Source organism: Conger conger, chromosome 10 (assembly GCF_963514075.1).
Source record: "Conger conger chromosome 10, fConCon1.1, whole genome shotgun sequence".
In the NCBI taxonomy this organism is placed as follows: domain Eukaryota; kingdom Metazoa; phylum Chordata; class Actinopteri; order Anguilliformes; family Congridae; genus Conger; species Conger conger.
The window spans coordinates 53609356-53634615 of record NC_083769.1 but is presented as its reverse complement, the minus strand read 5'-3'; positions in this window follow the sequence as shown (position 1 = coordinate 53634615).

Here is a 25260-nt window from a genome sequence, read left to right as displayed (position 1 = left end):
ATCGCGGACTCGCGAACACTCGCGAAATCGCGGACTCGCGAACACTCGCGAAATCGCGGACTCGCGAACACTCCCGAAATGGCGGACTCGCGAACACTCGCGATATGGCGGACTCGCGAACACTCCCGAAATCGCGATATCGCGAACACCCGCGAAATCGCGGACTCGCGAACACTCGCGAAATCGCGGACTCGCGAACACTCCCGAAATCACAGACTCGCGAACACCCGCGAAATCGCGGACTCGAAAACACCCGCGAAATCGCGGACTCGCGAACACTCGCGAAATCGCGGACTGGCGAACAATCCCGAAATCGCGGACTCGCAAACACTCGCGAAATCGCGGACTGGCGAAATCGCGGACTCGCGAAAACTCGCAAAATCGCGGACTCGCGAACACTCGCGAAATCGCGGACTGGCGAACACTCGCGAAATCGCGGACTCGCGAACACCCGCGAAATCGCGGACTGGCGAAATCGCGGACTCGCGAACACTCGCGAAATCGCGGACTCGCGAACACTCGCGAAATCGCGGACTGGCGAACACTCCCGAAATGGCGGACTCGCGAACACTCGCGATATGGCCGACTCGCGAACACTCCCGAAATCGCGAACACCCGCGAAATCGCGGACTCGCGAACACTCGCGAAATCGCGGACTCGCGAACACTCCCGAAATCACAGACTCGCGAACACCCGCGAAATCGCGGACTCGCGAACACCCGCGAAATCGCGGACTCGCGAACACTCGCGAAATCGCGGACTCGCAAAATCGCGGACTCGCGAACACTCGCGAAATCGCGGACTGGCGAAAAATCGCGAACACCCGCGAAATCGCGGACTCGCGAACACTCGCGAAATCGCGGACTGGCGAACTCTCGCAAAATCGCGGACTCGCGAACACTCGCGAAATCGCGGACTGGCGAACAATCCCGAAATCGCGCACTCGCGAAATCGCGGACTCGCGAACACTCGCAAAATCGCGGACTCGCGAACACCCGCGAAATCGCGGACTCGCGAACACCCGCGAAATCGCGGACTCACGAAATCGCGGACTCGCGAACACTGGCAAAATCGCGGACTCGCGAACACTCGCGAAATCGCGGACTGGCGAACAATCCCGAAATCGCGGACTCGCAAACACTCGCGAAATCGCGGACTCGCGAACACTCGCAAAATCGCGGACTCGCGAACACTCGCGAAATCGCGGACTGGCGAACAATCCCGAAATCGCGGACTGGCGAAATCGCGGACTCGCGAACACTCGCAAAATCGCGGACTCGCGAACACTCGCGAAATCGCGGACTCGCGAACACTCGCAAAATCGCGGATTCGCGAACACTCGCGAAATCGCGGACTGGCGAACAATCCCGAAATCGCGGACTCGCAAACACTCGCGAAATCGCGGACTGGCGAAATCGCGGACTCGCGAACACTCGCAAAATCGCGGACTCGCGAACACTCACGAAATCGTGGACTCGCGAACACTCGCGAAATCGCGGACTCGCGAACACTCGCGAAATCGCGGACTCGCGAACACTCGCGAAATCGCGGACTCGCGAACACTCCCGAAATCGCGGACTCGCGAACACTCGCGAAATCGCGGACTCGCGAACACTCGCGAAATCGCGGACTCGCGAACACTCCCGAAATCGCGGACTCGCGAACACCCGCGAAATCGCGGACTCGCGAACACCCGCGAAATCGCGGACTCGCGAAATCGCTGACTCGCGAACACTCGCGAAATCGCGGACTCGCGAACACTCCCGAAATCGCGGACTAGCGAACACCCGCGAAATCGCGGACTCGCGAACACTCGCGAAATCGCGGACTCGCAAACACCCGCGAAATCGCGGACTCGGGAACACCCGCGAAATTGCGGACTCGCGAACACTCGCGAAATTGCGGACTGGCGAACAATCCCGAAATCGCGAAATCGCGAACACGAGCGAAATCGCGGACTCGCGAACACCCGCGAAATCGCGAACACCCGCGAAATCGCGGACTCGCGAACACCCGCGAAATCGCGGACTCGCGAAATCGCGGACTGGCGAACAATCCCGAAATCGCGGACTCGCGAACACTCCCGAAATCGGGAACTCGCGAACACCCGCGAAATCGCGGACTCGCGAACACTCCCGAAATCGCGGACTCGCGAACACCCGCGAAATCGCGGACTCGCGAACACTCGCGAAATCGCGGACTCGCGAAATCGCGGACTCGCGAACACTCCCGAAATCGCGGACTCGCGAACACCCGCGAAATAGCGGACTCGCGAACACTCGCGAAATCGCGGACTCGCGAACACCCGCGAAATCGCGGATTCGCGAAATCGCGGACTCGCGAACACTCGCGAAATCGCGGACTCGCGAACACTCGCGAAATCGCGGACTCGCGAACACTCCCGAAATCGCGGACTCGCGAACACTCGCGAAATCGCGGACTCGCGAACACTCGCGAAATCGCGGACTCGCGAACACTCCCGAAATCGCGGACTCGCGAACACCCGCGAAATCGCGGACTCGCGAACACCCGCGAAATCGCGGACTCTTGAAATCGCTGACTCGCGAACACTCGCGAAATCGCGGACTCGCGAACACTCCCGAATTCGCGGACTAGCGAACACCCGCGAAATCGCGGACTCGCGAACACTCGCGAAATCGCGGACTCGCAAACACCCGCGAAATCGCGGACTCGGGAACACCCGCGAAATCGCGGACTCGCGAACACTCGCGAAATCGCGGGCTCGCGAACACTCGCGAAATCGGGAACTCGCGAAATCGCGGACTCGCGAACACTCGCAAAATCGCGGACTCGCGAACACCCGCGAAATCGCGGACTCGGGAACACCCGCGAAATCGCGGACTCGCGAACACTCGCGAAATCGCGGGCTCGCGAACACTCGCGAAATCGGGAACTCGCGAAATCGCGGACTCGCGAACACTCCCGAAATGGCGGACTCGCGAACACTCGCGATATCGCGGACTCGCGAACACTCCCGAAATCGCGGACTCGCGAACACTCCCGAAATCGCGGACTCGCGAACACTCGCGAAATCGCGGACTGGCGAACAATCCCGAAATCGCGGACTCGCAAACACTCGCGAAATCGCGGACTGGCGAAATCGCGGACTCGCGAAAACTCGCAAAATCGCGGACTCGCGAACACTCGCGAAATCGCGGACTGGCGAACACTCGCGATATGGCGGACTCGCGAACACTCCCGAAATCGCGGACTGGCGAAATCGCGGACTCGCGAACACTCGCGAAATCGCGGACTCGCGAACACTCGCGAAATCGCGAAATCGCGGACTCGCGAACACTCCCGAAATGGCGGACTCGCGAACACTCGCGATATGGCGGACTCGCGAACACTCCCGAAATCGCGATATCGCGAACACCCGCGAAATCGCGGACTGGCGAACACTCGCGAAATCGCGGACTCGCGAACACTCCCGAAATCACAGACTCGCGAACACCCGCGAAATCGCGGACTCGAAAACACCCGCGAAATCGCGGACTCGCGAAAACTCGCGAAATCGCGGACTCGCGAACACTCGCGAAATCGCGGACTGGCGAAAAATCCCGAAATCGCGAAATCGCGAACACCCGCGAAATCGCGGACTCGCGAACACTCGCGAAATCGCGGACTGGCGAACACTCGCAAAATCGCGGACTCGCGAACACCCGCGAAATCGCGGACTCGCGAACACCCGCGAAATCGCGGACTCGCGAACACCCGCGAAATCGCGGACTCGCGAACACTCGCGAAATCGCGGACTCGCGAACACTCCCGAAATCGCGGACTCGCGAACACTCGCGAAATCGCGGACTCGCGAACACTCGCGAAATCGCGGACTCGCGAACACTCCCGAAATCGCGGACTCGCGAACACCCGCGAAATCGCGGACTCGCGAACACCCGCGAAATCGCGGACTCGCGAAATCGCTGACTCGCGAACACTCGCGAAATCGCGGACTCGCGAACACTCCCGAAATGGCGGACTCGCGAACACTCGCGATATCGCGGACTCGCGAACACTCCCGAAATCGCGGACTCGCGAACACTCCCGAAATCGCGGACTCGCGAACACTCGCGAAATCGCGGACTGGCGAACAATCCCGAAATCGCGGACTCGCAAACACTCGCGAAATCGCGGACTGGCGAAATCGCGGACTCGCGAAAACTCGCAAAATCGCGGACTCGCGAACACTCGCGAAATCGCGGACTGGCGAACACTCGCGAAATCGCGGACTCGCGAACACCCGCGAAATCGCGGACTGGCGAAATCGCGGACTCGCGAACACTCGCGAAATCGCGGACTCGCGAACACTCGCGAAATCGCGAAATCGCGGACTCGCGAACACTCCCGAAATGGCGGACTCGCGAACACTCGCGATATGGCGGACTCGCGAACACTCCCGAAATCGCGATATCGCGAACACCCGCGAAATCGCGGACTGTCGAACACTCGCGAAATCGCGGACTCGCGAACACTCCCGAAATCACAGACTCGCGAACACCCGCGAAATCGCGGACTCGAAAACACCCGCGAAATCGCGGACTCGCGAAAACTCGCGAAATCGCGGACTCGCGAACACTCGCGAAATCGCGGACTGGCGAAAAATCCCGAAATCGCGAAATCGCGAACACCCGCGAAATCGCGGACTCGCGAACACTCGCGAAATCGCGGACTGGCGAACACTCGCAAAATCGCGGACTCGCGAACACCCGCGAAATCGCGGACTCGCGAACACCCGCGAAATCGCGGACTCGCGAACACCCGCGAAATCGCGGACTCGCGAAATCGCGGACTCGCGAACACTCGCGAAATCGCGGACTCGCGAACACTCCCGAAATCGCGGACTCGCGAACACTCGCGAAATCGCGGACTCGCGAACACTCGCGAAATCGCGGACTCGCGAACACTCCCGAAATCGCGGACTCGCGAACACCCGCGAAATCGCGGACTCGCGAACACCCGCGAAATCGCGGACTCGCGAAATCGCTGACTCGCGAACACTCGCGAAATCGCGGACTCGCGAACACTCCCGAAATCGCGGACTAGCGAACACCCGCGAAATCGCGGACTCGCGAACACTCGCGAAATCGCGGACTCGCAAACACCCGCGAAATCGCGGACTCGGGAACACCCGCGAAATCGCGGACTCGCGAACACTCGCGAAATCGCGGGCTCGCGAACACTCGCGAAATCGGGAACTCGCGAAATCGCGGACTCGCGAACACTCGCAAAATCGCGGACTCGCGAACACCCGCGAAATCGCGGACTCGGGAACACCCGCGAAATCGCGGACTCGCGAACACTCGCGAAATCGCGGGCTCGCGAACACTCGCGAAATCGGGAACTCGCGAAATCGCGGACTCGCGAACACTCCCGAAATCGCGGACTCGCGAACACTCGCGATATCGCGGACTCGCGAACACTCCCGAAATCGCGGACTCGCGAACACTCCCGAAATCGCGGACTCGCGAACACTCGCGAAATCGCGGACTGGCGAACAATCCCGAAATCGCGGACTCGCAAACACTCGCGAAATCGCGGACTGGCGAAATCGCGGACTCGCGAAAACTCGCAAAATCGCGGACTCGCGAACACTCGCGAAATCGCGGACAGGCGAACACTCGCGAAATCGCGGACTCGCGAACACCCGCGAAATCGCGGAATGGCGAAATCGCGGACTCGCGAACACTCGCGAAATCGCGGACTCGCGAACACTCGCGAAATCGCGAAATCGCGGACTCGCGAACACTCCCGAAATGGCGGACTCGCGAACACTCGCGATATGGCGGACTCGCGAACACTCCCGAAATCGCGATATCGCGAACACCCGCGAAATCGCGGACTCGCGAACACTCGCGAAATCGCGGACTCGCGAACACTCCCGAAATCACAGACTCGCGAACACCCGCGAAATCGCGGACTCGAAAACACCCGCGAAATCGCGGACTGGCGAACACTCGCGAAATCGCGGACTCGCGAACACTCGCGAAATCGCGGACTGGCGAAAAATCCCGAAATCGCGAAATCGCGAACACCCGCGAAATCGCGGACTCGCGAACACTCGCGAAATCGCGGACTGGCGAACACTCGCAAAATCGCCGACTCGCGAACACTCGCGAAATCGCGGACTGGCGAACAATCCCGAAATCGCGGACTCGCAAACACTCGCGAAATCGCGGACTGGCGAAATCGCGGACTCGCGAAAACTCGCAAAATCGCGGACTCGCGAACACTCGCGAAATCGCGGACTGGCGAACACTCGCGAAATCGCGGACTCGCGAACGGCCGCGAAATCGCGGACTGGCGAAATCGCGGACTCGCGAACACTCGCGAAATCGCGGACTCGCGAACACTCGCGAAATCGCGGACTCGCGAACACTCCCGAAATGGCGGACTCGCGAACACTCGCGATATGGCGGACTCGCGAACACTCCCGAAATCGCGATATCGCGAACACCCGCGAAATCGCGGACTCGCGAACACTCGCGAAATCGCGGACTCGCGAACACTCCCGAAATCACAGACTCGCGAACACCCGCGAAATCGCGGACTCGAAAACACCCGCGAAATCGCGGACTCGCGAACACTCGCGAAATCGCGGACTGGCGAACAATCCCGAAATCGCGGACTCGCAAACACTCGCGAAATCGCGGACTGGCGAAATCGCGGACTCGCGAAAACTCGCAAAATCGCGGACTCGCGAACACTCGCGAAATCGCGGACTGGCGAACACTCGCGAAATCGCGGACTCGCGAACACCCGCGAAATCGCGGACTGGCGAAATCGCGGACTCGCGAACACTCGCGAAATCGCGGACTCGCGAACACTCGCGAAATCGCGGACTGGCGAACACTCCCGAAATGGCGGACTCGCGAACACTCGCGATATGGCCGACTCGCGAACACTCCCGAAATCGCGAACACCCGCGAAATCGCGGACTCGCGAACACTCGCGAAATCGCGGACTCGCGAACACTCCCGAAATCACAGACTCGCGAACACCCGCGAAATCGCGGACTCGCGAACACCCGCGAAATCGCGGACTCGCGAACACTCGCGAAATCGCGGACTCGCAAAATCGCGGACTCGCGAACACTCGCGAAATCGCAGACTGGCGAAAAATCGCGAACACCCGCGAAATCGCGGACTCGCGAACACTCGCGAAATCGCGGACTGGCGAACTCTCGCAAAATCGCGGACTCGCGAACACTCGCGAAATCGCGGACTGGCGAACAATCCCGAAATCGCGCACTCGCGAAATCGCGGACTCGCGAACACTCGCAAAATCGCGGACTCGCGAACACCCGCGAAATCGCGGACTCGCGAACACCCGCGAAATCGCGGACTCACGAAATCGCGGACTCGCGAACACTGGCAAAATCGCGGACTCGCGAACACTCGCGAAATCGCGGACTGGCGAACAATCCCGAAATCGCGGACTCGCAAACACTCGCGAAATCGCGGACTCGCGAACACTCGCAAAATCGCGGACTCGCGAACACTCGCGAAATCGCGGACTGGCGAACAATCCCGAAATCGCGGACTGGCGAAATCGCGGACTCGCGAACACTCGCAAAATCGCGGACTCGCGAACACTCGCGAAATCGCGGACTCGCGAACACTCGCAAAATCGCGGATTCGCGAACACTCGCGAAATCGCGGACTGGCGAACAATCCCGAAATCGCGGACTCGCAAACACTCGCGAAATCGCGGACTGGCGAAATCGCGGACTCGCGAACACTCGCAAAATCGCGGACTCGCGAACACTCACGAAATCGTGGACTCGCGAACACTCGCGAAATTGCGGACTCGCGAACACTCCCGAAATTGCGGACTGGCGAACAATCCCGAAATCGCGAAATCGCGAACACTCGCGAAATTGCGGACTGGCGAACAATCCCGAAATCGCGAAATCGCGAACACGAGCGAAATCGCGGACTCGCGAACACCCGCGAAATCGCGAACACCCGCGAAATCGCGGACTCGCGAACACCCGCGAAATCGCGGACTCGCGAAATCGCGGACTCGCGAACACTCGCAAAATCGCGGACTCGCGAACACTCGCGAAATCGCGGACTGGCGAACAATCCCGAAATCGCGCACTCGCGAAATCGCGGACTCGCGAACACTCGCAAAATCGCGGACTCGCGAACACCCGCGAAATCGCGGACTCGCGAACACCCGCGAAATCGCGGACTCACGAAATCGCGGACTCGCGAACACTCGCGAAATCGCGGACTGGCGAACAATCCCGAAATCGCGGACTCGCAAACACTCGCGAAATCGCGGACTCGCGAACACTCGCAAAATCGCGGACTCGCGAACACTCGCGAAATCGCGGACTGGCGAACAATCCCGAAATCGCGGACTGGCGAAATCGCGGACTCGCGAACACTCGCAAAATCGCGGACTCGCGAACACTCGCGAAATCGCGGACTCGCAAACACTCGCAAAATCGCGGATTCGCGAACACTCGCGAAATCGCGGACTGGCGAACAATCCCGAAATCGCGGACTCGCAAACACTCGCGAAATCGCGGACTGGCGAAATCGCGGACTCGCGAACACTCGCAAAATCGCGGACTCGCGAACACTCACGAAATCGTGGACTCGCGAACACTCGCGAAATTGCGGACTCGCGAACACTCGCGAAATTGCGGACTGGCGAACAATCCCGAAATCGCGAAATCGCGAACACCCGCGAAATCGCGGACTCGCGAACACCCGCGAAATCGCGGACTCGCGAAATCGCGGACTCGCGAACACTCGCGAAATCGTGGACTCGCGAACACTCGCGAAATTGCGGACTCGCGAACACTCGCGAAATTGCGGACTGGCGAACAATCCCGAAATCGCGAACACGAGCGAAATCGCGGACTCGCGAACACCCGCGAAATCGCGAAAACCCGCGAAATCGCGGACTCGCGAACACTCGCGAAATCGCGAAATCGCGAACACCCGCGAAATCGCGGACTCGCGAAATCGCGGACTCGCAAACACTCCCGAAATCGCGGACTCGGAACACTCCCGAAATCGCGGACTCGCGAACACCCGCGAAATCGCTGACTCGCGAAATCGCGGACTCGCGAACACCCGCGAAATCGCGGATTCGCGAAATCGCGGACTCGCGAACACTCGCGAAATCGCGGACTCGCGAACACTCCCGAAATCGCGGACTCGCGAACACCCGCGAAATCGCGGACTCGCGAACACTCGCGAAATCGCGGACTGGCGAACAATCCCGAAATCGCGCACTCGCGAAATCGCGGACTCGCGAACACTCGCAAAATCGCGGACTCGCGAACACCCGCGAAATCGCGGACTCGCGAACACCCGCGAAATCGCGGACTCACGAAATCGCGGACTCGCGAACACTGGCAAAATCGCGGACTCGCGAACACTCGCGAAATCGCGGACTGGCGAACAATCCCGAAATCGCGGACTCGCAAACACTCGCGAAATCGCGGACTCGCGAACACTCGCAAAATCGCGGACTCGCGAACACTCGCGAAATCGCGGACTGGCGAACAATCCCGAAATCGCGGACTGGCGAAATCGCGGACTCGCGAACACTCGCAAAATCGCGGACTCGCGAACACTCGCGAAATCGCGGACTCGCGAACACTCGCAAAATCGCGGATTCGCGAACACTCGCGAAATCGCGGACTGGCGAACAATCCCGAAATCGCGGACTCGCAAACACTCGCGAAATCGCGGATTGGCGAAATCGCGGACTCGCGAACACTCGCAAAATCGCGGACTCGCGAACACTCACGAAATCGTGGACTCGCGAACACTCGCGAAATTGCGGACTCGCGAACACTCGCGAAATTGCGGACTGGCGAACAATCCCGAAATCGCGAAATCGCGAACACCCGCGAAATCGCGGACTCGCGAACACCCGCGAAATCGCGGACTCGCGAAATCGCGGACTCGCGAACACTCGCGAAATCGTGGACTCGCGAACACTCGCGAAATTGCGGACTCGCGAACACTCGCGAAATTGCGGACTGGCGAACAATCCCGAAATCGCGAAATCGCGAACACGAGCGAAATCGCGAACACCCGCGAAATCGCGGACTCGCGAACACCCGCGAAATCGCGGACTCGCGAAATCGCGGACTGGCGAACAATCCCGAAATCGCGGACTCGCGAACACTCCCGAAATCGCGGACTCGCGAACACCCGCGAAATCGCGGACTCGCGAACACTCCCGAAATCGCGGACTCGCGAACACTCCCGAAATCGCGGACTCGCGAACACCCGCGAAATCGCGGACTCGCGAACACTCGCGAAATCGCGGACTCGCGAAATCGCGGACTCGCGAACACTCCCGAAATCGCGGACTCGCGAACACCCGCGAAATAGCGGACTCGCGAAAACCCGCGAAATCGCGGACTCGCGAACACTCGCGAAATCGCGGACTCGCAAAATCGCGGACTCGCGAACACTCGCAAAATCGCGGACTCGCGAACACCCGCGAAATCGCGGACTCGGGAACACCCGCGAAATCGCGGACTCGCGAACACTCGCGAAATCGCGGGCTCGCGAACACTCGCGAAATCGGGAACTCGCGAAATCGCGGACTCGCGAACACTCCCGAAATGGCGGACTCGCGAACACTCGCGATATCGCGGACTCGCGAACACTCCCGAAATCGCGGACTCGCGAACACTCCCGAAATCGCGGACTCGCGAACACTCGCGAAATCGCGGACTGGCGAACAATCCCGAAATCGCGGACTCGCAAACACTCGCGAAATCGCGGACTGGCGAAATCGCGGACTCGCGAAAACTCGCAAAATCGCGGACTCGCGAACACTCGCGAAATCGCGGACTGGCGAACACTCGCGAAATCGCGGACTCGCGAACACCCGCGAAATCGCGGACTGGCGAAATCGCGGACTCGCGAACACTCGCGAAATCGCGGACTCGCGAACACTCGCGAAATCGCGAAATCGCGGACTCGCGAACACTCCCGAAATGGCGGACTCGCGAACACTCGCGATATGGCGGACTCGCGAACACTCCCGAAATCGCGATATCGCGAACACCCGCGAAATCGCGGACTGGCGAACACTCGCGAAATCGCGGACTCGCGAACACTCCCGAAATCACAGACTCGCGAACACCCGCGAAATCGCGGACTCGAAAACACCCGCGAAATCGCGGACTCGCGAAAACTCGCGAAATCGCGGACTCGCGAACACTCGCGAAATCGCGGACTGGCGAAAAATCCCGAAATCGCGAAATCGCGAACACCCGCGAAATCGCGGACTCGCGAACACTCGCGAAATCGCGGACTGGCGAACACTCGCAAAATCGCGGACTCGCGAACACCCGCGAAATCGCGGACTCGCGAACACCCGCGAAATCGCGGACTCGCGAACACCCGCGAAATCGCGGACTCGCGAAATCGCGGACTCGCGAACACTCGCGAAATCGCGGACTCGCGAACACTCCCGAAATCGCGGACTCGCGAACACTCGCGAAATCGCGGACTCGCGAACACTCGCGAAATCGCGGACTCGCGAACACTCCCGAAATCGCGGACTCGCGAACACCCGCGAAATCGCGGACTCGCGAACACCCGCGAAATCGCGGACTCGCGAAATCGCTGACTCGCGAACACTCGCGAAATCGCTGACTCGCGAACACTCCCGAAATCGCGGACTAGCGAACACCCGCGAAATCGCGGACTCGCGAACACTCGCGAAATCGCGGACTCGCAAACACCCGCGAAATCGCGGACTCGGGAACACCCGCGAAATCGCGGACTCGCGAACACTCGCGAAATCGCGGGCTCGCGAACACTCGCGAAATCGGGAACTCGCGAAATCGCGGACTCGCGAACACTCGCAAAATCGCGGACTCGCGAACACCCGCGAAATCGCGGACTCGGGAACACCCGCGAAATCGCGGACTCGCGAACACTCGCGAAATCGCGGGCTCGCGAACACTCGCGAAATCGGGAACTCGCGAAATCGCGGACTCGCGAACACTCCCGAAATGGCGGACTCGCGAACACTCGCGATATCGCGGACTCGCGAACACTCCCGAAATCGCGGACTCGCGAACACTCCCGAAATCGCGGACTCGCGAACACTCGCGAAATCGCGGACTGGCGAACAATCCCGAAATCGCGGACTCGCAAACACTCGCGAAATCGCGGACTGGCGAAATCGCGGACTCGCGAAAACTCGCAAAATCGCGGACTCGCGAACACTCGCGAAATCGCGGACGGGCGAACACTCGCGAAATCGCGGACTCGCGAACACCCGCGAAATCGCGGACTGGCGAAATCGCGGACTCGCGAACACTCGCGAAATCGCGGACTCGCGAACACTCGCGAAATCGCGAAATCGCGGACTCGCGAACACTCCCGAAATGGCGGACTCGCGAACACTCGCGATATGGCGGACTCGCGAACACTCCCGAAATCGCGATATCGCGAACACCCGCGAAATCGCGGACTCGCGAACACTCGCGAAATCGCGGACTCGCGAACACTCCCGAAATCACAGACTCGCGAACACCCGCGAAATCGCGGACTCGAAAACACCCGCGAAATCGCGGACTCGCGAACACTCGCGAAATCGCGGACTCGCGAACACTCGCGAAATCGCGGACTGGCGAAAAATCCCGAAATCGCGAAATCGCGAACACCCGCGAAATCGCGGACTCGCGAACACTCGCGAAATCGCGGACTGGCGAACACTCGCAAAATCGCCGACTCGCGAACACTCGCGAAATCGCGGACTGGCGAACAATCCCGAAATCGCGGACTCGCAAACACTCGCGAAATCGCGGACTGGCGAAATCGCGGACTCGCGAAAACTCGCAAAATCGCGGACTCGCGAACACTCGCGAAATCGCGGACTGGCGAACACTCGCGAAATCGCGGACTCGCGAACGGCCGCGAAATCGCGGACTGGCGAAATCGCGGACTCGCGAACACTCGCGAAATCGCGGACTCGCGAACACTCACGAAATCGCGGACTCGCGAACACTCCCGAAATGGCGGACTCGCGAACACTCGCGATATGGCGGACTCGCGAACACTCCCGAAATCGCGATATCGCGAACACCCGCGAAATCGCGGACTCGCGAACACTCGCGAAATCGCGGACTCGCGAACACTCCCGAAATCACAGACTCGCGAACACCCGCGAAATCGCGGACTCGAAAACACCCGCGAAATCGCGGACTCGCGAACACTCGCGAAATCGCGGACTGGCGAACAATCCCGAAATCGCGGACTCGCAAACACTCGCGAAATCGCGGACTGGCGAAATCGCGGACTCGCGAAAACTCGCAAAATCGCGGACTCGCGAACACTCGCGAAATCGCGGACTGGCGAACACTCGCGAAATCGCGGACTCGCGAACACCCGCGAAATCGCGGACTGGCGAAATCGCGGACTCGCGAACACTCGCGAAATCGCGGACTCGCGAACACTCGCGAAATCGCGGACTGGCGAACACTCCCGAAATGGCGGACTCGCGAACACTCGCGATATGGCCGACTCGCGAACACTCCCGAAATCGCGAACACCCGCGAAATCGCGGACTCGCGAACACTCGCGAAATCGCGGACTCGCGAACACTCCCGAAATCACAGACTCGCGAACACCCGCGAAATCGCGGACTCGCAAACACCCGCGAAATCGCGGACTCGCGAACACTCGCGAAATCGCGGACTCGCAAAATCGCGGACTCGCGAACACTCGCGAAATCGCGGACTGGCGAAAAATCGCGAACACCCGCGAAATCGCGGACTCGCGAACACTCGCGAAATCGCGGACTGGCGAACACTCGCAAAATCGCGGACTCGCGAACACTCGCGAAATCGCGGACTGGCGAACAATCCCGAAATCGCGCACTCGCGAAACCGCGGACTCGCGAACACTCGCAAAATCGCGGACTCGCGAACACCCGCGAAATCGCGGACTCGCGAACACCCGCGAAATCGCGGACTCACGAAATCGCGGACTCGCGAACACTGGCAAAATCGCGGACTCGCGAACACTCGCGAAATCGCGGACTGGCGAACAATCCCGAAATCGCGGACTCGCAAACACTCGCGAAATCGCGGACTCGCGAACACTCGCAAAATCGCGGACTCGCGAACACTCGCGAAATCGCGGACTGGCGAACAATCCCGAAATCGCGGACTGGCGAAATCGCGGACTCGCGAACACTCGCAAAATCGCGGACTCGCGAACACTCGCGAAATCGCGGACTCGCGAACACTCGCAAAATCGCGGATTCGCGAACACTCGCGAAATCGCGGACTGGCGAACAATCCCGAAATCGCGGACTCGCAAACACTCGCGAAATCGCGGACTGGCGAAATCGCGGACTCGCGAACACTCGCAAAATCGCGGACTCGCGAACACTCACGAAATCGTGGACTCGCGAACACTCGCGAAATTGCGGACTCGCGAACACTCGCGAAATTGCGGACTGGCGAACAATCCCGAAATCGCGAAATCGCGAACACTCGCGAAATTGCGGACTGGCGAACAATCCCGAAATCGCGAAATCGCGAACACGAGCGAAATCGCGGACTCGCGAACACCCGCGAAATCGCGAACACCCGCGAAATCGCGGACTCGCGAACACCCGCGAAATCGCGGACTCGCGAAATCGCGGACTCGCGAACACTCGCGAAATCGTGGACTCGCGAACACTCGCGAAATTGCGGACTCGCGAACACTCGCGAAATTGCGGACTGGCGAACAATCCCGAAATCGCGAAATCGCGAACACGAGCGAAATCGCGGACTCGCGAACACCCGCGAAATCGCGAACACGAGCGAAATCGCGGACTCGCGAACACCCGCGAAATCGCGGACTCGCGAAATCGCGGACTGGCGAACAATCCCGAAATCGCGGACTCGCGAACACTCCCGAAATCGCGGACTCGCGAAATCGCGGACTCGCGAACACTCGCAAAATCGCGGACTCGCGAACACTCGCGAAATCGCGGACTGGCGAACAATCCCGAAATCGCGAAATCGCGAACACCCGCGAAATCGCAGACTCACGAACACTCGCGAAATCGCGGACTGGCGAACACTGGCGAAATCGCGGACTCGCGAACACTCCCGAAATCGCGGACTCGCGAACACCCGCGAAATCGCGGACTCGCGAAATCGCGGACTCGCGAAGACTCGCGAAATCGCGGACTCGCGAACACTCCCGAAATCGCGGACTCGCGAACACTCGCGAAATCGCGGACTGGCGAACTCTGGCGAAATCGCGGACTCGCGAACACTCCCGAAATCGCGGACTCGCGAACACCCGCGAAATGCGGACTCGCGAACACCCGCGAAATCGGGGACTCGCGAAATCGCGGACTCGCGAACACTCGCGAAATCGCGGACTCGCGAACACTCCCGAAATCGCGGACTCGCGAACACCCGCGAAATCGCGGACTCGCGAACACTCGCGAAATCGCGGACTAGCGAAATCGCGGACTCGCGAACACTCGCAAAATCGCGGACTCGCGAACACTGGCGAAATCGCGGACTGGCGAACAATCCCGAAATCGCGAACACCCGCGAAATCGCGGACTCGCGAACACTCGCGAAATCGCGGACTTGCGAACACTCCCGAAATCGCGGACTCGCGAACACTCGCGAAATCGCGGACTGGCGAACAATCCCGAAATCGCGAAATCGCGAACACCCGCGAAATCGCGGACTCGCGAACACTCGCGAAATCGCGGACTCGCAAAATCGCGGACTCGCGAAAACTTGCGAAATCGCGGACTCGCGAACACTCGCGAAATCGCGGACTGGCGAAAAATCGCGAACACCCGCGAAATCGCGGACTCGCGAACACTCGCGAAATCGCGGACTGGCGAACACTCGCAAAATCGCGGACTCGCGAACACTCGCGAAATCGCGGACTGGCGAACAATCCCGAAATCGCGCACTCGCGAAATCGCGGACTCGCGAACACTCGCAAAATCGCGGACTCGCGAACACCCGCGAAATCGCGGACTCGCGAACACCCGCGAAATCGCGGACTCACGAAATCGCGGACTCGCGAACACTCGCGAAATCGCGGACTGGCGAACAATCCCGAAATCGCGGACTCGCAAACACTCGCGAAATCGCGGACTCGCGAACACTCGCAAAATCACGGACTCGCGAACACTCGCGAAATCGCGGACTGGCGAACAATCCCGAAATCGCGGACTGGCGAAATCGCGGACTCGCGAACACTCGCAAAATCGCGGACTCGCGAACACTCGCGAAATCGCGGACTCGCAAACACTCGCAAAATCGCGGATTCGCGAACACTCGCGAAATCGCGGACTGGCGAACAATCCCGAAATCGCGGACTCGCAAACACTCGCGAAATCGCGGACTGGCGAAATCGCGGACTCGCGAACACTCGCAAAATCGCGGACTCGCGAACACTCACGAAATCGTGGACTCGCGAACACTCGCGAAATTGCGGACTCGCGAACACTCGCGAAATTGCGGACTGGCGAACAATCCCGAAATCGCGAAATCGCGAACACCCGCGAAATCGCGCACTCGCGAACACCCGCGAAATCGCGGACTCGCGAAATCGCGGACTCGCGAACACTCGCGAAATCGTGGACTCGCGAACACTCGCGAAATTGCGGACTCGCGAACACTCGCGAAATTGCGGACTGGCGAACAATCCCGAAATCGCGAACACGAGCGAAATCGCGGACTCGCGAACACCCGCGAAATCGCGAACACCCGCGAAATCGCGGACTCGCGAACACTCCCGAAATCGCGGACTCGCGAACACCCGCGAAATCGCTGACTCGCGAAATCGCGGACTCGCGAACACCCGCGAAATCGCGGATTCGCGAAATCGCGGACTCGCGAACACTCGCGAAATCGCGGACTCGCGAACACTCCCGAAATCGCGGACTCGCGAACACCCGCGAAATCGCGGACTCGCGAAATCGCGGACTCGCGAACACCCGCGAAATCGCGGATTCGCGAAATCGCGGACTCGCGAACACCCGCGAAATCGCGGATTCGCGAAATCGCGGACTCGCGAACACTCGCGAAATCGCGGACTCGCGAACACTCCCGAAATCGCGGACTCGCGAACACTCGCGAAATCGCGGACTCGCGAACACTCGCGAAATCGCGGACTCGAAAACACCCGCGAAATCGCGGACTCGAAAACACCCGCGAAATCGCGGACTCGCGAAAACTCGCGAAATCGCGGACTCGCGAACACTCGCGAAATCGCGGACTGGCGAAAAATCCCGAAATCGCGAAATCGCGAACACCCGCGAAATCGCGGACTCGCGAACACTCGCGAAATCGCGGACTGGCGAACACTCGCAAAATCGCCGACTCGCGAACACTCGCGAAATCGCGGACTGGCGAACAATCCCGAAATCGCGGACTCGCAAACACTCGCGAAATCGCGGACTGGCGAAATCGCGGACTCGCGAAAACTCGCAAAATCGCGGACTCGCGAACACTCGCGAAATCGCGGACTGGCGAACACTCGCGAAATCGCGGACTCGCGAACACCCGCGAAATCGCGGACTGGCGAACACCCGCGAAATCGCGGACTCGCGAAATCGCTGACTCGCGAACACTCGCGAAATCGCGGACTCGCGAACACTCGCGAAATCGCGGACTCGCGAACACTCGCGAAATCGCTGACTCGCGAACACTCCCGAAATGGCGGACTCGCGAACACTCGCGATATGGCGGACTCGCGAACACTCCCGAAATCGCGATATCGCGAACACCCGCGAAATCGCGGACTCGCGAACACTCGCGAAATCGCGGACTCGCGAACACTCCCGAAATCACAGACTCGCGAACACCCGCGAAATCGCGGACTCGAAAACACCCGCGAAATCGCGGACTCGCGAACACTCGCGAAATCGCGGACTGGCGAACAATCCCGAAATCGCGGACTCGCAAACACTCGCGAAATCGCGGACTGGCGAAATCGCGGACTCGCGAAAACTCGCAAAATCGCGGACTCGCGAACACTCGCGAAATCGCGGACTGGCGAACACTCGCGAAATCGCGGACTCGCGAACACCCGCGAAATCGCGGACTGGCGAAATCGCGGACTCGCGAACACTCGCGAAATCGCGGACTCGCGAACACTCGCGAAATCGCGGACTCGCGAACACTCCCGAAATGGCGGACTCGCGAACACTCGCGATATGGCCGACTCGGGAACACTCCCGAAATCGCGAACACCCGCGAAATCGCGGACTCGCGAACACTCGCGAAATCGCGGACTCGCGAACACTCCCGAAATCACAGACTCGCGAACACCCGCGAAATCGCGGACTCGCGAACACCCGCGAAATCGCGGACTCGCGAACACTCGCGAAATCGCGGACTCGCAAAATCGCGGACTCGCGAACACCCGCGAAATCGCGGACTCGCGAACACTCGCGAAATCGCGGACTGGCGAACACTCGCAAAATCGCGGACTCGCGAACACTCGCGAAATCGCGGACTGGCGAACAATCCCGAAATCGCGCACTCGCGAAATCGCGGACTCGCGAACACTCGCAAAATCGCGGACTCGCGAACACCCGCGAAATCGCGGACTCGCGAACACCCGCGAAATCGCGGACTCACGAAATCGCGGACTCGCGAACACTGGCAAAATCGCGGACTCGCGAACACTCGCGAAATCGCGGACTGGCGAACAATCCCGAAATCGCGGACTCGCAAACACTCGCGAAATCGCGGACTCGCGAACACTCGCAAAATCGCGGACTCACGAACACTCGCGAAATCGCGGACTGGCGAACAATCCCGAAATCGCGGACTGGCGAAATCGCGGACTCGCGAACACTCGCAAAATCGCGGACTCGCGAACACTCGCGAAATCGCGGACTCGCGAACACTCGCAAAATCGCGGACTCGCGAACACTCGCGAAATCGCGGACTGGCGAACAATCCCGAAATCGCGGACTGGCGAAATCGCGGACTCGCGAACACTCGCAAAATCGCGGACTCGCGAACACTCGCGAAATCGCGGACTCGCGAACACTCGCAAAATCGCGGACTCGCGAACACTCGCGAAATCGCGGACTGGCGAACAATCCCGAAATCGCGGACTCGCAAACACTCGCGAAATCGCGGACTGGCGAAATCGCGGACTCGCGAACACTCGCAAAATCGCGGACTCGCGAACACTCGCGAAATCGTGGACTCGCGAACACTCGCGAAATTGCGGACTCGCGAACACTCGCGAAATTGCGGACTGGCGAACAATCCCGAAATCGCGAAATCGCGGACTCGCGAACACTCCCGAAATGGCGGACTCGGGAACACTCGCGATATGGCGGACTCGCGAACACTCCCGAAATCGCGAAATCGCGAACACCCGCGAAATCGCGGACTCGCGAACACTCGCGAAATCGCGGACTCGCGAACACTCCCGAAATCACAGACTCGCGAACACCCGCGAAATCGCGGACTCGCGAACACCCGCGAAATCGCGGACTCGCGAACACTCGCGAAATCGCGGACTCGCAAAATCGCGGACTCGCGAAAACTTGCGAAATCGCGGACTCGCGAACACTCGCGAAATCGCGGACTGGCGAAAAATCGCGAACACCCGCGAAATCGCGGACTCGCGAACACTTGCGAAATCGCGGACTGGCGAACACTCGCAAAATCGCGGACTCGCGAACACACGCGAAATCGCGGACTGGCGAACAATCCCGAAATCGCGGACTGGCGAACAATCCCGAAATCGCGCACTCGCGAAATCGCGGACTCGCGAACACTCGCAAAATCGCTGACTCGCGAACACCAGCGAAATCGCGGACTCGCGAACACCCGCGAAATCGCGGACTCACGAAATCGCGGACTCGCGAACACTGGCAAAATCGCGGACTCGCGAACACTCGCGAAATCGCGGACTGGCGAACAATCCCGAAATCGCGGACTCGCAAACACTCGCGAAATCGCGGACTCGCGAACACTCGCAAAATCGCGGACTCGCGAACACTCGCGAAATCGCGGACTGGCGAACAATCCCGAAATCGCGGACTGGCGAAATCGCGGACTCGCGAACACTCGCAAAATCGCGGACTCGCGAACACTCGCGAAATCGCGGACTCGCGAACACTCGCAAAATCGCGGATTCGCGAACACTCGCGAAATCGCGGACTGGCGAACAATCCCGAAATCGCGGACTCGCAAACACTCGCGAAATCGCGGACTGGCGAAATCGCGGACTCGCGAACACTCGCAAAATCGCGGACTCGCGAACACTCGCGAAATCGTGGACTCGCGAACACTCGCGAAATTGCGGACTCGCGAACACTCGCGAAATTGCGGACTCGCGAACACTCGCGAAATCGCGGACTCGCGAACACTCGCAAAATCGCGGACTCGCGAACACTCGCGAAATCGCGGACTGGCGAACAATCCCGAAATCGCGCACTCGCGAAATCGCGGACTCGCGAACACTCGCAAAATCGCGGACTCGCGAACACTCGCAAAATCGCGGACTCGCGAAAACTTGCGAAATCGCGGACTCGCGAACACTCGCGAAATCGCGGACTGGCGAAAAATCGCGAACACCCGCGAAATCGCGGACTCGCGAACACTCGCGAAATCGCGGACTGGCGAACACTCGCAAAATCGCGGACTCGCGAACACACGCGAAATCGCGGACTGGCGAACAATCCCGAAATCGCGGACTGGCAAACAATCCCGAAATCGCGCACTCGCGAAATCGCGGACTCGCGAACACTCGCAAAATCGCGGACTCGCGAACACCAGCGAAATCGCGGACTCGCGAACACCCGCGAAATCGCGGACTCACGAAATCGCGGACTCGCGAACACTGGCAAAATCGCGGACTCGCGAACACTCGCGAAATCGCGGACTGGCGAACAATCCCGAAATCGCGGACTCGCAAACACTCGCGAAATCGCGGACTCGCGAACACTCGCAAAATCGCGGACTCGCGAACACTCGCGAAATCGCGGACTGGCGAACAATCCCGAAATCGCGGACTGGCGAAATCGCGGACTCGCGAACGCTCGCAAAATCGCGGACTCGCGAACACTCGCGAAATCGCGGACTCGCGAACACTCGCAAAATCGCGGACTCGCGAACACTCGCGAAATCGCGGACTGGCGAACAATCCCGAAATCGCGGACTCGCAAACACTCGCGAAATCGCGGACTGGCGAAATCGCGGACTCGCGAACACTCGCAAAATCGCGGACTCGCGAACACTCGCGAAATCGTGGACTCGCGAACACTCGCGAAATTGCGGACTCGCGAACACTCGCGAAATTGCGGACTGGCGAACAATCCCGAAATCGCGAAATCGCGAACACCCGCGAAATCGCGGACTCGCGAACACTCGCAAAATCGCGGACTCGCGAACACTCGCGAAATCGCGGACTGGCGAACAATCCCGAAATCGCGGACTGGCGAAATCGCGGACTCGCGAACACTCGCAAAATCGCGGACTCGCGAACACTCGCGAAATCGCGGACTCGCGAACACTCGCAAAATCGCGGACTCGCGAACACTCGCGAAATCGCGGACTGGCGAACACTCGCAAAATCGCGGACTCGCGAACACTCGCGAAATCGTGGACTCGCGAACACTCGCGAAATTGCGGACTCGCGAACACTCGCGAAATTGCGGACTGGCGAACAATCCCGAAATCGCGAAATCGCGAACACCCGCGAAATCGCGGACTCGCGAACACTCGCAAAATCGCGGACTCGCGAACACTCGCGAAATCGCGGACTGGCGAACAATCCCGAAATCGCGGACTGGCGAAATCGCGGACTCGCGAACACTCGCAAAATCGCGGACTCGCGAACACTCGCGAAATCGCGGACTCGCGAACACTCGCAAAATCGCGGACTCGCGAACACTCGCGAAATCGCGGACTGGCGAACAATCCCGAAATCGCGGACTGGCGAAATCGCGGACTCGCGAACACTCGCAAAATCGCGGACTCGCGAACACTCGCGAAATCGCGGACTCGCGAACACTCGCAAAATCGCGGACTCGCGAACACTCGCGAAATCGTGGACTCGCGAACACTCGCGAAATTGCGGACTCGCGAACACTCGCGAAATTGCGGACTGGCGAACAATCCCGAAATCGCGAAATCGCGAACACCCGCGAAATCGCGGACTCGCGAACACTCCCGAAATGGCGGACTCGGGAACACTCGCGATATGGCGGACTCGCGAACACTCCCGAAATCGCGAAATCGCGAACACCCGCGAAATCGCGGACTCGCGAACACTCGCGAAATCGCGGACTCGCGAACACTCCCGAAATCACAGACTCGCGAACACCCGCGAAATCGCGGACTCGCGAACACCCGCGAAATCGCGGACTCGCGAACACTCGCGAAATCGCGGACTCGCAAAATCGCGGACTCGCGAACACTCGCGAAATCGCGGACTGGCGAACAATCCCGAAATCGCGGACTCGCAAACACTCGCGAAATCGCGGACTGGCGAAATCGCGGACTCGCGAAAACTCGCAAAATCGCGGACTCGCGAACACTCGCGAAATCGCGGACTGGCGAACACTCGCGAAATCGCGGACTCGCGAACACCCGCGAAATCGCGGACTGGCGAAATCGCGGACTCGCGAACACTCGCGAAATCGCGGACTCGCGAACACTCGCGAAATCGCGGACTCGCGAACACTCCCGAAATGGCGGACTCGCGAACACTCGCGATATGGCCGACTCGCGAACACTCCCGAAATCGCGAACACCCGCGAAATCGCGGACTCGCGAACACTCGCGAAATCGCGGACTCGCGAACACTCCCGAAATCACAGACTCGCGAACACCCGCGAAATCGCGGACTCGCGAACACCCGCGAAATCGCGGACTCGCGAACACTCGCGAAATCGCGGACTCGCAAAATCGCGGACTCGCGAACACCCGCGAAATCGCGGACTCGCGAACACTCGCGAAATCGCGGACTGGCGAACACTCGCAAAATCGCGGACTCGCGAACACTCGCGAAATCGCGGACTGGCGAACAATCCCGAAATCGCGCACTCGCGAAATCGCGGACTCGCGAACACTCGCAAAATCGCGGACTCGCGAACACCCGCGAAATCGCGGACTCGCGAACACCCGCGAAATCGCGGACTCACGAAATCGCGGACTCGCGAACACTGGCAAAATCGCGGACTCGCGAACACTCGCGAAATCGCGGACTGGCGAACAATCCCGAAATCGCGGACTCGCAAACACTCGCGAAATCGCGGACTCGCGAACACTCGCAAAATCGCGGACTCGCGAACACTCGCGAAATCGCGGACTGGCGAACAATCCCGAAATCGCGGACTGGCGAAATCGCGGACTCGCGAACACTCGCAAAATCGCGGACTCGCGAACACTCGCGAAATCGCGGACTCGCGAACACTCGCAAAATCGCGGACTCGCGAACACTCGCGAAATCGCGGACTGGCGAACAATCCCGAAATCGCGGACTGGCGAAATCGCGGACTCGCGAACACTCGCAAAATCGCGGACTCGCGAACACTCGCGAAATCGCGGACTCGCGAACACTCGCAAAATCGCGGACTCGCGAACACTCGCGAAATCGCGGACTGGCGAACAATCCCGAAATCGCGGACTCGCAAACACTCGCGAAATCGCGGACTGGCGAAATCGCGGACTCGCGAACACTCGCAAAATCGCGGACTCGCGAACACTCGCGAAATCGTGGACTCGCGAACACTCGCGAAATTGCGGACTCGCGAACACTCGCGAAATTGCGGACTGGCGAACAATCCCGAAATCGCGAAATCGCGAACACCCGCGAAATCGCGGACTCGCGAACACTCCCGAAATGGCGGACTCGGGAACACTCGCGATATGGCGGACTCGCGAACACTCCCGAAATCGCGAAATCGCGAACACCCGCGAAATCGCGGACTCGCGAACACTCGCGAAATCGCGGACTCGCGAACACTCCCGAAATCACAGACTCGCGAACACCCGCGAAATCGCGGACTCGCGAACACCCGCGAAATCGCGGACTCGCGAACACTCGCGAAATCGCGGACTCGCAAAATCGCGGACTCGCGAAAACTTGCGAAATCGCGGACTCGCGAACACTCGCGAAATCGCGGACTGGCGAAAAATCGCGAACACCCGCGAAATCGCGGACTCGCGAACACTTGCGAAATCGCGGACTGGCGAACACTCGCAAAATCGCGGACTCGCGAACACACGCGAAATCGCGGACTGGCGAACAATCCCGAAATCGCGGACTGGCGAACAATCCCGAAATCGCGCACTCGCGAAATCGCGGACTCGCGAACACTCGCAAAATCGCTGACTCGCGAACACCAGCGAAATCGCGGACTCGCGAACACCCGCGAAATCGCGGACTCACGAAATCGCGGACTCGCGAACACTGGCAAAATCGCGGACTCGCGAACACTCGCGAAATCGCGGACTGGCGAACAATCCCGAAATCGCGGACTCGCAAACACTCGCGAAATCGCGGACTCGCGAACACTCGCAAAATCGCGGACTCGCGAACACTCGCGAAATCGCGGACTGGCGAACAATCCCGAAATCGCGGACTGGCGAAATCGCGGACTCGCGAACACTCGCAAAATCGCGGACTCGCGAACACTCGCGAAATCGCGGACTCGCGAACACTCGCAAAATCGCGGATTCGCGAACACTCGCGAAATCGCGGACTGGCGAACAATCCCGAAATCGCGGACTCGCAAACACTCGCGAAATCGCGGACTGGCGAAATCGCGGACTCGCGAACACTCGCAAAATCGCGGACTCGCGAACACTCGCGAAATCGTGGACTCGCGAACACTCGCGAAATTGCGGACTCGCGAACACTCGCGAAATTGCGGACTCGCGAACACTCGCGAAATCGCGGACTCGCGAACACTCGCAAAATCGCGGACTCGCGAACACTCGCGAAATCGCGGACTGGCGAACAATCCCGAAATCGCGCACTCGCGAAATCGCGGACTCGCGAACACTCGCAAAATCGCGGACTCGCGAACACTCGCAAAATCGCGGACTCGCGAAAACTTGCGAAATCGCGGACTCGCGAACACTCGCGAAATCGCGGACTGGCGAAAAATCGCGAACACCCGCGAAATCGCGGACTCGCGAACACTCGCGAAATCGCGGACTGGCGAACACTCGCAAAATCGCGGACTCGCGAACACACGCGAAATCGCGGACTGGCGAACAATCCCGAA